Source organism: Aotus nancymaae, unplaced genomic scaffold (assembly GCF_030222135.1).
Source record: "Aotus nancymaae isolate 86718 unplaced genomic scaffold, 86718_ANA_hifiasm-v0.15.2.pri h1tg000036l, whole genome shotgun sequence".
Taxonomy (NCBI): domain Eukaryota; kingdom Metazoa; phylum Chordata; class Mammalia; order Primates; family Aotidae; genus Aotus; species Aotus nancymaae.
The window spans coordinates 71205669-71220620 of NW_026988450.1; the positions used below are offsets into that span (position 1 = coordinate 71205669).

Consider the following 14952-nt stretch of genomic DNA (forward strand, 5'->3'; position numbering starts at 1 on the left):
GGGTATTCTTTCAAGCTTACTGGTTATTGGCAGAATTCATTTCCTTTTGCTTATAGCACTGGGGTCCCAGGTGTCTTGTTAACTGTCAGCCAGGGTCTGCTCTCGGCTTCTAGAAGTGCCTCTCAGGTCCATCTTAGCAACAGAAAGCCTCCCTCGTGTAAAATCCCTCTCATCCTTTGAATGTCTCTGACTTTCCCTTCTGCCACCAGCCATAGAAACCTGTCTGCTTTGAAAGGACTCATGTGATTAGATCAGGCCCATCCAGATAATCTTCATAATCTCCGTATTTCAAGGGCAAATGATTTGGCACTTTAACAACATCTGCAAAATCTTTTCACAGTAATACCTACCTCCATGATTGATTGAATAACCAGAGACTGGGAATCTTGGGGGCCATCTTTGAATTCTGCCTACTATATATCCCATGGGAGGCAAGAAACAAGGACACGGAGATGACTATGGCGAAATACTCATCCACAAGGGCCTTATAGTAGAATGGATACAGCAAATACAAAGAAGTAACTAGATTATTGGGCGACGATTGCTAATTCAAGGTTATGTGCAAGGTTCTGTAGGACTTCAGAGGATTAACTGTCTTTGGGAGAGTACGGGACGGCCTCCTAAAGAAAGTGACATTTGATCTGTGTCTTGAAGGACCGAGGAAGAGGGAAGGCATTCCAGGCAGAGGGTGCATCATTTTCAAAGATGGAAAAGACCATGGACAATCTGGGGAGTGACAAGGAACCCAGTGATGCTAAATTGTAGAGGACAAGATTAGAAGAGGCAGAAGACTGGGCTGGAAGTGCTGCTTTTGACACGTTTATGGAAGATCGCACCTGCCACCTTCAAGAAGCAGAAGTAGAAAGCGATAAAAGATTGTAAGCAAGGAGGTGACCAAGCAAGATCTATGATTTTTTTGTGTTTTGTTTTGTTCTGTTCTGTTTTTGAGACGAAGTTTCACACTTGTTGCCTGGGCCGGAATACAATGGCGCAATCTAGGCTCACTGCAATTTCTGCCTCCCAGGTTCAAGCAACTCTCCTGCCTCAGCTTCCCGAGTAGCTGGGATTGCAGGCATGTGCCACCACGCCTGGCTAATTTTGTATTTTTAGTAGAGATGGGGTTTCTCCATGTTAGTCAGGCTGGTCTCAAACTCCTGACCTCAGGTGAACCACCTGCCTCAGCCTCCCAAAGTGCTGGGATTACAGGTGTGAGCCATTGCACCCAGCAAGCTCTGTGATTTGGTGACAGCATGGATAGTAGAGGTAGAAATTGGAGCCAGGGAAACGAATTAGTTGGTGTTTACAGAATTTCAGGTTCCTCGAACTGTCTTAGTCAGTTTAGGCTGCTATAGAACAAATAACCAGACACTGCGTGGCTTAAACAAGAGAAATCTATTTCTCACAGTTCTGGAGGCTTGCAAGTCTGAGATCAGGGTGCCAGCATGATCAAGTTCAGGTGACAGCCCTCTTCCTGGCTATCTTCTTGCTGTATTCTCACTTGGTGGGAAGAAGGGAGAGAGGAAGTGAACTCTCTGGTGTCCCCCTTTATAAGGGCACCAATCCTGTTAAAATGGTAAAAGTTCCCTTGTCCCCCTCTCAGGGCATGCAATGAGGGTGTGGCTCACTGCTTCAGTGCCCCAAGCTCGAACCTCTAGGGGAGCATACAGACAGGCAGGCTGTGGGGCTCCAACCGCATGGCAGTGTCTGGGGGTGAATGTTTACAGCTCCCGAAGCCCCAGTGGGCACACGTTACAGGGTGCTCTTTTAGTTTAGCCGTCTATAGGCGGCTTGTGTTAACCAGCTCAATGAGACCCTCTTTCTTATCACAAGGACAGAGGGATTTCTGTATTCTGATGTTTCTTGCCTTGCTGTACTGAAAGAATTGGATCACGCATGGGCTTGGAAAATGAGTGCAAGGTTTTATTGAGTGGAAGTAGCTCTCAGCAGATGGGGGACGCAGAAGAGAGATGGTTTTCCCCTGGAGTCGAGCTGCTCAGCGGCCCAACTCTTCTCGTCTGGCTGCCAGTGTCTATCTGCTAGAGTCTCGGGTTTTTACAGGCCCAGGATGAGGGTGTAGGGGGTCAGGGTGGTCTTGGAAAATGCAACATTTAGATGCAAAAGCAGGAGTGCCTGTCCTCACCTAGGTCTGTAGGGATGCAACCCTAGCCTTTCTCTACCCAGCACTCGGGTATCGCCATCATGAAGGCCCCACCTTCATGATCTAATCACCTCCCAAAGGCCCCTCTCATTCCCTAATACAATCATATTGAGGATTAGGATTTCAACATATGAATTGGGAAGTAAGGAAGCACAAATATTCAGCCCTTCAACCCGTGGCACTGATTCTTATGCTCTTAGAGGGAGCAACATTATAATAGATCATACATGAAGAACTGTGTCAGGCAGCCAGGTGTCAGCAGTGTGAAACACGTACCACTGGTACCATGTGTGGCCATGAGATGGTTTTAAATGATGTGTGTCTACAGCATAAAATAGCTCTGACTCTTAGAGAAAGTTACAACTTTTCGATTCTCTTCCCATCCTTATATTAGCTCAAGAAAAAATTCTGTTTGGTGCTACCCTGTCAAAAAACAACTTTCCAACACCTGTCCCCTCCGTCTCTACCTTCTGCAAATAAGAGGATCTAGCTAGCTCAACAGCGCTGTTTGTTTCCACACTTATTTTTGCTGTTACCTTTCATTGATTGATTTGAATATTCAATACTGGATTTTCTTGTTTCTATTGTGACAAAAGCCTTCTTTAGTATTATTATTAAATAAGTGCATTTAAGTTTTTAAAATGTGAATCACTGTAAATAAGTTTATTTTTTTATTTTTTCTTTTTTTGAGACAGAGTCTTGCTTTGTCGCCCAGGCTAGAGTGTAGTGGTGTGATCTCGACTCACTGCAACCTCCGCCTCCCGGGTTCAAACGATTCTCCTGCCTCAGCCTCCAGAGTAGCTGGGATTACAGGCACTCACCACCACGCCTGGCTAAGTTTTTTTTTATTATTATTATTTAGTAGAGATGGGGTTTCACCATGTTGGCCAGGCTGGTCTCAAACTCCTGACCTCAGGTGATCCGCCCTCCTCAGCCTCCCGAATTGCTGGGACTACAGGTGTGAGCCACGCACCTGGCCAAATAAAATCTTAAATTAAAAATATTATAGGCAGTACCTTTGCTAGGAACAAAATTGGTGAAGGTGGTTTGCACATGAGTTAATTTGCAAGCCACAAGTATATTGGGAAGCAGACAGGATTTGCAATCAATCAAATGTGGGCTCAAGACCTGCTTCTAACTTGTCAGCTGTATGGCCCATGGACAATTCACAAACTTCCATAAACTTCTGTTTCCTCCTACAAATAGGGAGACAATATACTATCCAGAAGGTTGTTTTAAAGATTAAATGACACAAAGTATAAGAAGCACTCAGGCTTCTTTATACCCAGGCACCCAGGTACATAGTAGGCACTTGCAGTCCCCATCACAGTGTATTTCCCTAAAGAATGGAAACCTCTATTCTTGACAACACCAAACAGGAACTTAACTCCAGCACCTACTGAGTATCTATGCTTGATAAATGAGTTCTTATCTGCTTAGGATCTGGAACCTATGGCAGGGGATTCTTCATGAGCAACAACTAAAATCAAGAAAAGCTTTGATTTGGGCCGGGCACGGTGACTCACACCTGTAATCCCAGCACTTTTGGAGGCTGAGGCTGGCGGATGACGAGGTCAGGAGTTCGAGACCATCCTGGCCAACATGGTGAAACCTCGTCTCTACGCACGTGATGGCGCATGCCTGTGGTCCCAGATACTCAGGAGGCTGAGGCAGGAGAATCACTTGAACCCGAAAGATGGAGGTTGCAGTGAGTCGAGATCGCACCATTGCACTCCAGCCTGACAACAGAGCAAGACTCCATCTCAAAAAAAGAAAAGAAAAGCTTTGATTTGGAGAGTGGGCCAGCTCAAGAATCATGGACTGGACCAAGAGGCCTCTCTACCCGCTTGTGCTGGCCTCCATTATTTCACAATGCTATCTATATCCTGCAGAGCTCAGGGGAAGTAGATCTGAAATATTCAGATATATGTAAAAATAAAGACATGGATAATAACTCCCCTTTTAGTTATCTATCACTGTGTAATAAACCACCCCAATACTTAGTAGTGTTAAACAACTACAGTCTTATGATCATCTCATGATTCTGTGGGTTGACCGGGTGGAGCTGGATGGTTTTGCTCTACATTATGTCAGGTGAGGCTAGAGTCAACTGGGAGATCAATCAGGCTGGAGCATCCAAGATTGCTAACGTCTGTGTATAACCAGAACCTCAGCTGGAGCTATTGTCCCTATCATCTTCGTTTTTGCTCCATGTGGCCTCTCCATGAAACTTGGGCTTCTTACAGCATAGCAGCAGGACCCTAAGAGGAAGGAAACAGAAACTGCTAGTCTCTTAAGGCTTGGATTTAGATAGCTCAGAATATCACTTTCATTGCATCCAAAGCAATCACAGATTCTAAGAGAGGGGAAGTAAACTCCACCTCTTAATGGTGACGTATTTTTCAAAAAGGGAAGTAAAGGATTGAGAAAAGCCATCTTAGAAGACTATCTACCATAACTCCTAAAGCTTTCACTTTTTGCAAAAGGTTTTTATTCTTGAAATATATGTATATTTCAACCAAGCAAATATGTACCTAGGAATTTATCCTAAGAAAGTAATCACAGATGATTCAAAAGATTTGACACAAGGTTGTTCATTGGAATAAAACTGAAAACTACCCAATGCCCAACAACAGAGGACCAATTAAATCCAATGGTGATTGAGGACAGTGTTTTAAAAGTCCATTCTCTGGGAAGCAGGTCAAATTAAACTTAAATCCCAACTTCATTACTTAGCCTCTGTGTGGTGTTGAGCAGAACACTACTTAAGCTCTTTAAGTCTCAGTTTCTATATCTGTAAAATAAAGATAAAATACAGATTTTTGTGATGATTCAATGAGATGGCACATATAAACGGCTCAGCACATAGTGAATGATCAAATTGTGAACTGCTATTATTTATGATAGTCATTAGTGCTATCATATTAGTGAAAATCTTTCCCATTCTCTCCATTTCCAGGCAAAAATATTTCTATGGATCTTTACAGTTAACTTTGTGATTAGTTCTGACCAATGAGCTGTAAGTGAAAGTGGCATATGTTACTTCCTGGCTGAACATTTACTTGTCCAACATTATTGATTCTGAAGCTCCTGAATCCTGTCAGGTAAGGGTCTGTTATGCCTCTTTTCTCTTTATATGGTGCAGGTTCAGTCCATGTTAAACTCTGAACAATTTAAAGACACTGTAACACATGAGAAGCCCCTCATCCTTGCTAGCACCCATGAGATTCAAATGCTCTGAAGATATGAGAACCTAGCAGACTGTTTAGAGGGTTACCTGGCTTCCCTCCAGCCTGGCCCATTCCACCCTATATACAATCTGTCACCCAGCCAGAAGCAGGTGGCAATGAGGTGGTGGCAAGGGAAACTGGGCTTATGGAAAGCCCTCCTAAGTGATTGATCATCCAGAGGAGGTGCAGCCTCAAAATAGGAATCGCTTCGTTAAGGTTTGGGTAATTTCCATGGAAACAGACAGAACTAGACTTATTTTAAAGGGGGAGGGGGCAGGGAGTGGAATGGCCTGGAAGGGGCATAAGGCAAGCGATGTAAAAATGTTGAAGTTGGTGTGGCGGGGCGGGACAGGACAAGGTGAGGAAACAGGGGTCCCATATTTTTGTCTTTTTACTATTTTAGTTCACCCTGAGTGAGGCGGAGGTGGGGAGGAGATCAGGCAATTCTGATGTTGATAGCAAGTAAATTAGATTCTTAGAGAGCATGTATCAAATGAGGTTGAGAAAGACGTGGCCCAAACGATTACAGTCATCGAGAAGTTAACAGAATCCTGCAAGAGCCCCGCCAGGTAGCCTTTCAGGTCTGCGAGCATCACGCAAGAGACTCCTTCCCAGGATAGAATCTTGTTTTATGGGCAATTAAAATGCAAACAGACAGACCCTACATCAGCAATAACCGAACAAACAGGTGCAGGCTAGTAAAAAAGTGTTGCGTATGAGCTGTTTTAATTTCTGTTGTAAAGAATTTCTAGGGAGCCATCGGGTATGTCAGAAATTAGAGCCCTGGGCCAGAACTTACAAAAACCTTTTAGCTACTTCCTTCTCCCCAGCCTCGGAAATGAAAAAGCCAAAAGGTCACCCAGCGCGTCCGCCACCCAGTCAGCCCCAAGGCCAGCAGTCCTCACCCCAGTCCCGGCCCTCACCGCTGGCCTCTCCGCTGCACACGGCCACCTGTTGATGCCCTCGCGCCCAGAGCCGAGTTGCAAACGGCCGCTAGAGTTCGTTCTAATTCCCCAGAGCAGAGCTGGCCAGGAAGCCCCGACGCGCCGCGCCTGCTAATCTGCAGGGCGGGCGGGGACTCCGCAAAGCCTCCCAACCCCAGGCTCCCTTTGTTTACTCGCTGTGCTGGGAGCTTCGAAAGTAGCCCCCAGACCGCATCTCCTCGCCCCCGCCCGGGAGCTGCCCTAAGGGTTCACAGGCCAGCGCAGGGGAAACAAGGTCCATCTGCGCAGGAACGCGCGGCGCAGACAGGTTGCCGCGGGAGGTTCCGAGGTGTGCTCGGATCCCGAATTTCTTAGAGCTCTTTAGCTGAGCACTGTGGCCGGAGCTCGGCGCCCGAATGCAAGTTCACGGTTCCAAGGCCGCGGGGGAAGGGCACTGCGATCCCCGGCCGCCTTTGCTCTCAGGCGCCGAGGGGAGCCGGGGAGCGGGGGCGGTGGCTGGGGGTCCGCAGTGAGAGCTCCGCTCCCGCTGGGAACAGCGGAGTCCCAGTTCCGAAAGCGACCCGCCTGGCTTCCCAGGGACTTCCCTGCGAACCCCGCAGGGGTGTGCATTGCTTCGAATCTGAGAATTCCTGCGAATGCGGGCTCTACCAGAGTTTAAGTCGGCCCCTGGGGCGTCTGTTTGTTTATTAGCTCTTCAGGGAAAAAGTTTGAGGATCTTTAACCAGCCTCAGACCCGGCGCTGGCGGAAATCCCGGAATCTCCCCAGGCAAAAGTGATCTAACTTCAAGTCGTTGTATAAGTGGGGGCTCCTTCTTCCCTTCCCTACGCCCAGCCTTCTCAAGATCATTCCGGGAGTAAAATGTGTCTCACTCAACAGAGTTTTTAAATCGTTATGATTATTTTCCTGAGCCTGCAGGCGGGCCAAGGCGCACGCGGCGCCCGGAGCGCGTGGTGGCCCCACCCGCGCGCAGCCCCACGCAGAGGGTCCCGGGGTCGGGGTGCCGCCAGAGCCGGGCCTGCAAGCGCGCCCTTCGGTCCCACGGTACGCCACTCCACGTGGTCAGGATCAACAGTTTGTTGAGCTCATCAGTGACACCTTGAACTTTTCATAAAGAAAATGGGTATTGCACCAGGAGGGTTTGGCCTCGGCCGCCGCGCGGGGTCGTGCTTAATATTCAATGATCTCGCTCGCGCCTCCCCCTCCTCTTCTCGCAGAAATTCCACCGAGTCCGTTACTGGGCTCAGACTTTTAAGTTAATTTACCGCCCCCCTACCTTGGCCAGTAACCAGTGCCTTTAGGGCTAGCCTCCCCCCAAGCTCCTGCCTGAAAAAATGACATTTCTCCGGCGTCTCCGGAGGGGGCTGAATTTCACTTTGTAACTTTCTGCGGAACCCGAGCCCGGGTGGCAGCTCGGGTGGTGGTATCGTATGCAAATACGCATGCTGACGTTACAGATCATGTGGGTTTTGGCGTAGATTCCCCACTGATCGAGGCATTTTTTTCCCCTTTTTTTTCCTTTTTTTTTTTTCTTTTAAAAATTTTGGCCACCGTTCTCCGTACGGGGGCTTTTTCTGTCTGTCTGTCTGTCTGGCAGGCTGGCTTTCCCCCTCTTTCCCACGGAGCCCGAGCCGGGCGCCCGGTGGGGAGTGGGGAGTGGGTGGGGGGAGCCAGCAGAGTTCCATTTTGGAACGCCCGTGCCTCGTCTCCGCGTTCCCAGCCCGGCTCCCCGCGTTCCCAGCCCCGGCGCAGGTAAGAAACTTCGCCTCGGCGCGGAGCCCCCCCAGCCGGCGCCGCCAGCCCCGAGCCCCGCACGCCGGGCGCCGGCCACTCCAGCCTAACTTTCCCACCGCCGCCGTCGCCGCCGCGGCTCCCGAAAATGTGTTGTTAATGGGACTTGGCCGGGTTTGTGATTGGAAGGGGGGTACGGAAGGGGGGGGTGTGCAGGCTCTTTTTGCTGGTGGGAGGAAATGAGCGGATACAGAGAGGGAAGGAGATTTTTTTTTAAAGAGTTTTGATTACAAGTTTGGATAAATGGGAGCCAGAGCAAGGAGGAGGAGGAGGAGGAGGAAAAACATGTCTACGTTTCCCTATGTCGACATAAGCCACAAAAAAATATGGCGTCCGCTTTCGACAGGGCGTTACGTAGACCCGACTGTTTTTATTTATTTATTTCGTGGCCGTCTCCCTCCCTTCTTGGCCAAACTGCGGCGCTTTGTGCAAACGGGGCAGGTCCCGCGGGGACTCCAACGGGACGTGGCCCCGTCTCCGCGCGTTTTGGCAGGCGGGGGGGGCTGCGTGTGTCTGCTCCCCTCCCTCCCCCTCTCCCCTCGCTCCCCTCTCCCGGTGACGATTCGCCGTAATGTGGTGGCAGGAAGCATGACGCCGTGGGCCGAGGCTGCCTCTGCTCTCGTCGCTCCCGGCGGCTGCAGGCAGCGGGCGCGCAGCGCGGGCGGCCGCCGAGCTACCTGGCGGGGGCAGGGCCGGAGCGCGGCGCAGTCCTCACCCCTGCTCAGGTACAGGGGGAGCCTGCGCAGGGTGGGGGGCCGAGGGGAGCCGCAGGACCCCCCGCCCTGCTGTCCGCTGCCGGCCGGCCCGAGCTTCTGCCAGCCCGAGCCCACGTTCGCCGCCCACCCCCCGCCACCAAACGGCAGCTGGCGCTTTTCGTCTGCCCCACAAGAGGTTAATCTTTGTTGGTGTTGCAGCTTCTTTGTGGCTTCCCCAGGACTTGGTATCCTCGGCTTTGCAAACTTGCCCTTTTCCCAGCCGCTTTGCAGGAGGCTGCGGAGACGCAGATGAGCGGAAAGTTGGAAAGCAGCAGGCATCACAGGACGGTCTCTTTGGCCTCGTAGCTGTGCTGAGACTGGGAGGCGGAGGCGGAGGAGGAGGGTTTGTCAGGCTGGGGAGAAAACTCGATGGGGAAGCCAAATTGTGATTTGTTCAGGTTTCCACCTGATTGATAGGCTTCAAAGCCAGTGGGGGCTCTACCTTCAACTGTTTCGCGGTGGCCTTTTGTTTGTCTGGGGCGTGGAGAAGGATGAATCCGGACTTTCCCTCGACCCCTCCCCTTTTAAAACTGGTTGCTTAGCTTGGCCCCCTGGGACACTGCCTTTTAGGCCCTAGAGTTCTTCCCCAACCTGCTCTCTGATCACTTTCTCTCTTTTAAGTTAGCACATCCCCAGGTCTCAGGCAGGCCCTGAAGAGCAGAATGGAGGAGTTAAGGGGAGAAGATTCCTTCCCCAGCACTTCTTGGATTGCCCAGACCTCCCACAATTACCCTCTTAAAACCACACACACACACACACACACACACACACACACACACACACACACTCTCTCTCTCTCTCTCTCTCTCTCTCTCTCTCTCTCACTCACTCACTGTGTCCTTTATATAGGGCGGAAATTAATGCCTGTAGAAGCGAAGGGAATGAGGTTCTGAGAGCTCTTCAAGATCTGAATTGAAAGGTGATTTTCTGTTTATGAGGGCAGCGAGTTTAAGCAGTTCACTCCCAGGGCAGTAATGTCAAAAAGCGTTTGGATGACGACCAAGTGGAATAAATATCTTGTAAAATGGCATGTTTCATAGTAAAAATAGATTAATGGAGCCGTCAAGTGGTTGAATGGGACTAGCATAAAGGTTTAAGTTTAAAGGGAAAGTTACATAAAGCTGTAGACACAGCTTCTTTTAAGGCCAGAAGGGGAAAAAATGTCAGGCTGAAATGTGTCACTGACAATAATTGGACCGGTGATGTGTGGAAATATCGCTTTTTGAATGCTCTGCTCCGGGCGACTGTTGTCTTCTGCACTTGTACCTTTCTTTCTAGCCGGGTTTGCTGTCAGCTAAAGGATGCACCTGCAGATGGTGCTTAAGGGGAAAATGCAAGAAACCAAAGTTTTAGGGCACATCAGCTATATCAACTAATGTCCATTTAAAGGGGAAAAAATGCCACCCGTTTGTAGGTACTGAAGAAAGGATATTCCTGGTGATGTAAGTGCAGTGTATCTTGGCATGCTGAAAGGTGACCCTACCCCATGTTTCTCATCCACATCAGGACCATGTGATTTGGCGGGATGCTGTACACTTATCAAAAAGAATCATGGCAATGTTTGATAACAGTTGCTAACACTGTTACAGTGTGTGAGGCACGATGCTGTATATTTTACATGCTTTATCACTGAATTCTCACCACAACCCTGTGAGCTAAGTACTATTATTATCTTCCATTTATGGTTGAGGAAATGGAGACTCCCAGAGGTGATGAAACTTGCCTGAGCGACACAGCAAAAAGCAAATCCAGGCCTAACTTCATAGCCTTAACCAGTCCATTGTAGTAGCATCCAGATACGTGAAGTCATAGAATAAAAAAGTAAAGACTCAGGTACAGGCAGAAAAGAGGGAACAGTAGCCACCGTCCTGATGTCTGAACACCAGAATTTACCTGGATTTTATTCCTTTATTCATTTATTTAGCAACTGTGTGTTGATTTCCTTATTCATTCAGCGACTGTAATGTTCATTATACTAATAAGAACCCATAGTCCTTAAGCACTTTTGTATGCCAGGCACCATCCCAAGTGCTTATGACTAGACTATTTTGTCTTCATGACAACTCTGATGTAAGTACCCTCATTCTCTCCTTTTTCTAGATGAGGCACAAGCCCAGAGAAGTTAGCTAACTTGCCCAAGACCAAACAGCTAGTAAGCAAAGTGGCACCCCCAGAACACACACACTCTGCTGTTGCAATGCAGAGTGCATAACCAGATGTTATGGAAATGCTGGGGAGACAGAGCCCCCCTTGTAGGAACGCAAAGCACTGCTTGCTCCAGGCACTATGGAGACGCTGGTGGGATGCAGACCTCCTGCCCTCTAGGAATCTGGGCCCACTGCAGGGAGGCACTCATTAAGCCAAATCAAACAGGCTTAGTTAAGTGCTCTAATTGAGAAAAGTAACCACTGTGGAAGCAAAAGGAAATGCATGAATCTTCTACCCTGAGGGAATCACAGAGGATCTCCTAGAGGTGGGAGCAGCTGAACTGCCCCATGAATGAAGAGGAACAATGTCTGCAGGTGTAGCCAATATCATTGCATTGAGCTGCGAGCAGCAGAATCTTGACTACCAGTGACTTAACCAGATACGGACTTTTTTGTGTCAGACAACAACGGGGGGGGGGGGTGGGGGGGGCAGTGAAGGGGGACGATGCCTCAGCTGTGCCATTGGAAACCCAAACTACTTCTTTCTATTCTGCCATGCTTAGAGTGGAGGCCTTCAGTCTTAGATTTATCATCTCATGGTAGGGAAGTGGCTGTTACATCTCTAGGTCTCACATTTGCATTCCAAGAAAGAGAAAAAAAGAATGAATGAGGCTCAAAGAGCTTTTACCCAGTACAGCGTCACTGCTGTGTCTGGGAAGGGGCACCTCTCTCAGGGACTTCTGTCCTTAGCTCATCAACCAGAGCTGTGCCACGTGGTGACTCCTGCCAGGGAAGAGCAGCCAAGTATTTTTAGTTGGGCCCATTGCTGTCATGAACAAATTGGGGTTCAGCCTGTAAGGCAGAAGGGGTGAAAGGAGGAATGGTTGTTGAGTTGGCAGGGAGGGCATGTGCTGCCCAAGATGAGAAGAGAAAGGGCCCTGGGAGCATTGGGGAGGTACCCTGGGGAGGTGGAGAGGGGGATGCAGGGAAGGCTGTGCAAAGAGATGATGCCAGGCTTGGGAGTGGACCTGGAGGAGGTTGGATTTTAATCTCTAGGTACTAGGAAGCTATGGCAGGTTTCTGAAGAGGGATTATCACGTGTTTTTGGGAAGGGAAGACAGACTGACAGCAGAGTACCTTGTGCAGACAAACAAGCTTGGTTCTTATTTGAAATAAAATGAGTTCTGGAAAGTTTCAGGCCAGGGGACCAGTTTTGCCTTAGGGCAAAAAGAAGACAACGTGCAATAAAGAAGTGAGGGATGATTTTCTTTTAAGTCCTGTCAATAAGAATCCAAACTTAACCTGTTGTGAGTCAGCTGTTACAGGGAGGCAATCAGCTGTCTTTTCTGGATAATTCAGTTAATGGGACTAGAAACGCTGGAAGGGGTACCATTTACTCTCCAAACACTACACTGGCCTTTTTCCTGACCTTCAGGGCTCCTGGGCCCCAGCTGCAGCTCCACCACTCACCGTCAGGATACCTTTGGCTGTGACCCTCACCACTGCTTTAAATCAAGGAGATGATATCAGAGGATGTCAGAGGCCTTCCCAGCATCAGTGACATCACTGCACTTCAGCCTGGGGAATGCAGAGGGCCGGCCTCTCTGATTCTCTTTGCTCAGGGTATTACCTTTATGACTTTGAGCTATTACTTACCTCAATTTTCTTATCTCTGAAATGGAGATCATTTTAGTAGCTTCGGTATGAGTTGTTAGGAAACCTAAGAAATGTGTAAAAAGGCTTAGCATACACCTCACACATGAATTGTGCTCAACAAATCGCCATCATCACTGCAGTCACCTCAAGGAAGTGACTTGATTGTAAATTTGAGGTGCCGAGTAATTGGCATGTGTGGATTTCATCAATTCCAGGACCCTGATCCATCTCATTGCAATTCCCCTTCTGCCGCCCCCCACCCCCAGTACACACATGCACTCATTCTGTGGCAAGTCTGAGCAACTGCTGAAATGGAAACCTGACTCTGGAATATCACAGCGAGATGCTGGTGCGTTGTTCGGATACTGCAATGTGCTGTGTCATGGCCACGTCCAGACAGCGCAGCTCAGGACGGTATGCTTGGCTGTGCACATGCCCCTTTGATAGACAATAAGGTGGACCTTGTGTTCTGTATTGACAAGATTATTTCATTTTGAACTGAAAAAAATGTTCTCCTGATTCCCCTCCCCCACCCTTCCCGAATGCCCCTACCCTACATTGAACAGGTTGTGATTTTAAGAACAGCCACCCACAGTCTTCTTCCTGTTCTTACACTTGTATTTATGCAGTTAAGAGGGGTTGATTGGCAGTGATTGTGTGTGTGTGTAACAGACCCCAAGAAGAAAAACAGTCCTGACAACAGTATATCAATTTCCACCCAAACTTTAAGATGGAATAGAGACACCAGGGCCAGAACCTGTTTTCTTGCTGATACCTCTCTTTACCCTTTGGTGGGCAATATTCACTTGTTAAAAGCCACAGTGCACACCCTTTCTTCCTTTTTCTCTCCCCACTACTCCCTAACATTAGAAGAAACACTTAGTGGAGATTAATCTTGTTACACAGTGTTTCACTGCAATGGTATTTAACACATAACAGAATCTGCAGTGAATGAAATTCTTGTGCTATTGATCCATGGGGGCTCAAATATGAAGGAATGTGAGACAGGCATTCATTGTGGTGTAAGAGATCTGTGGTATATTTTAGGTGTGCACATGCCTAGTTTGGTATGGAAGAGCGGGGAGCCCACACTGAGTTTATCTTGCAGAGGAAAATCAGCAAAATCCTGGGGACCATTTCCTGTCAAGTTCAGGGTTGGGGAATAGATTCATGGATCTCTGGGGCCTCAGGGAGGCCAAATTGAGCTAGCTCTTTCTTTAGAAGGAAATCCTCCTTGTTGGGGGCCTAGGGGCCACTTGTGTGAAAGAGAAAAGGAGCCTGCTATTGAGGAAGAGAGGAAGAAGGTTATGAATGAGAGTTCCTAGGCTACAGCCTCTCCTTGCCCTGGTTGGATGCCTGCAACTGCAGCTGCTGGGCTTGAAAACATCTGCAGAACACTGAAGAAGGACCAGAAGTCTAAGTTAAGGAGGAAGCAGCAGGCACTCATGCATGCCTGCATACACTGTGCAGAGGTGACCGTTTAAACCAGTGTTGCAGAAAAGACTCAAGAAAAACGCTCCTCAGCAGGCCTGACAGTTATGCCCCCACAGCCATCTCATCCCCCACAGCCTGATCCACTCTGGCTGGTGAAACTGAACAGATACAAAGCTCCCTACACAACCAGCTGCACAAAGCTCCCCACATACCCAGACACAGCACAAGCACACAGTGTTCACTATGTTAGGAACAGCAACAGCCCCTGAAAAGTAAGCACCTACTCTGTGCTAGGCACTGTGCTAAACACTTTCCCTTCATTGTGTCATTTAATCTGACTCTGAGGAGTAAATTGAGAGCCATGGTGTAGTTCCACTTAAAAGATAGGACAAACAGGCTGGCGAGGTGGGTCACACCTGTAATCCCAGCACTTTGGGAGGCCAAGGCAGGTGGATCACTTGAGCTCATGAGTTCAAGACCAGCCTGGCCAACATGGTGAAACCCCATATCTATAAAAAATTAAAAAGTAAAAAAATTAGCTGGGTATGGTTACACACACCTGTAGTCCCAGCTATTTGGGAGGCTGAGGCAGGAGGATCACTTGAGCCCGGGAAGTCAAGGCTGCAGCGAGCCATCATGACATCACTGCACTCCAGCCTGGGCAAGAGAGCAAGACCCTGTCTCAAAAAATAAAAACATAGGAAACCAAAGTGCAGAGGGGTTAAGTATTTATTCAAGGTCTTAAAGAAGTTAGCAGAGCCAGGATTCAAACTCAGGTTAGTCTGATTCCAGAGCTTTCTGATGTTGTATGTAAGTCTTCTGGAGGCCTGGCCCACATC

At 48.6% G+C, this 14952-nt stretch overlaps 1 protein-coding gene across 2 annotated transcripts in view; it reads left to right on the top strand.

Annotated features, from left to right (window-relative positions):
• Nucleotides 1-7445: 7445 nt before the first annotated feature.
• ZHX2 (zinc fingers and homeoboxes 2) overlaps nt 7446-14952 on the top strand; it is a 247719-nt gene continuing 240212 nt past the window's right edge. For both annotated transcript variants that reach the window (XM_064384556.1, XM_012451583.2), the window contains exon 1: nt 7446-8082. The gene's annotated coding sequence lies outside the window, so the exon portion shown is untranslated. The remainder of the gene's footprint in view (nt 8083-14952) is intronic.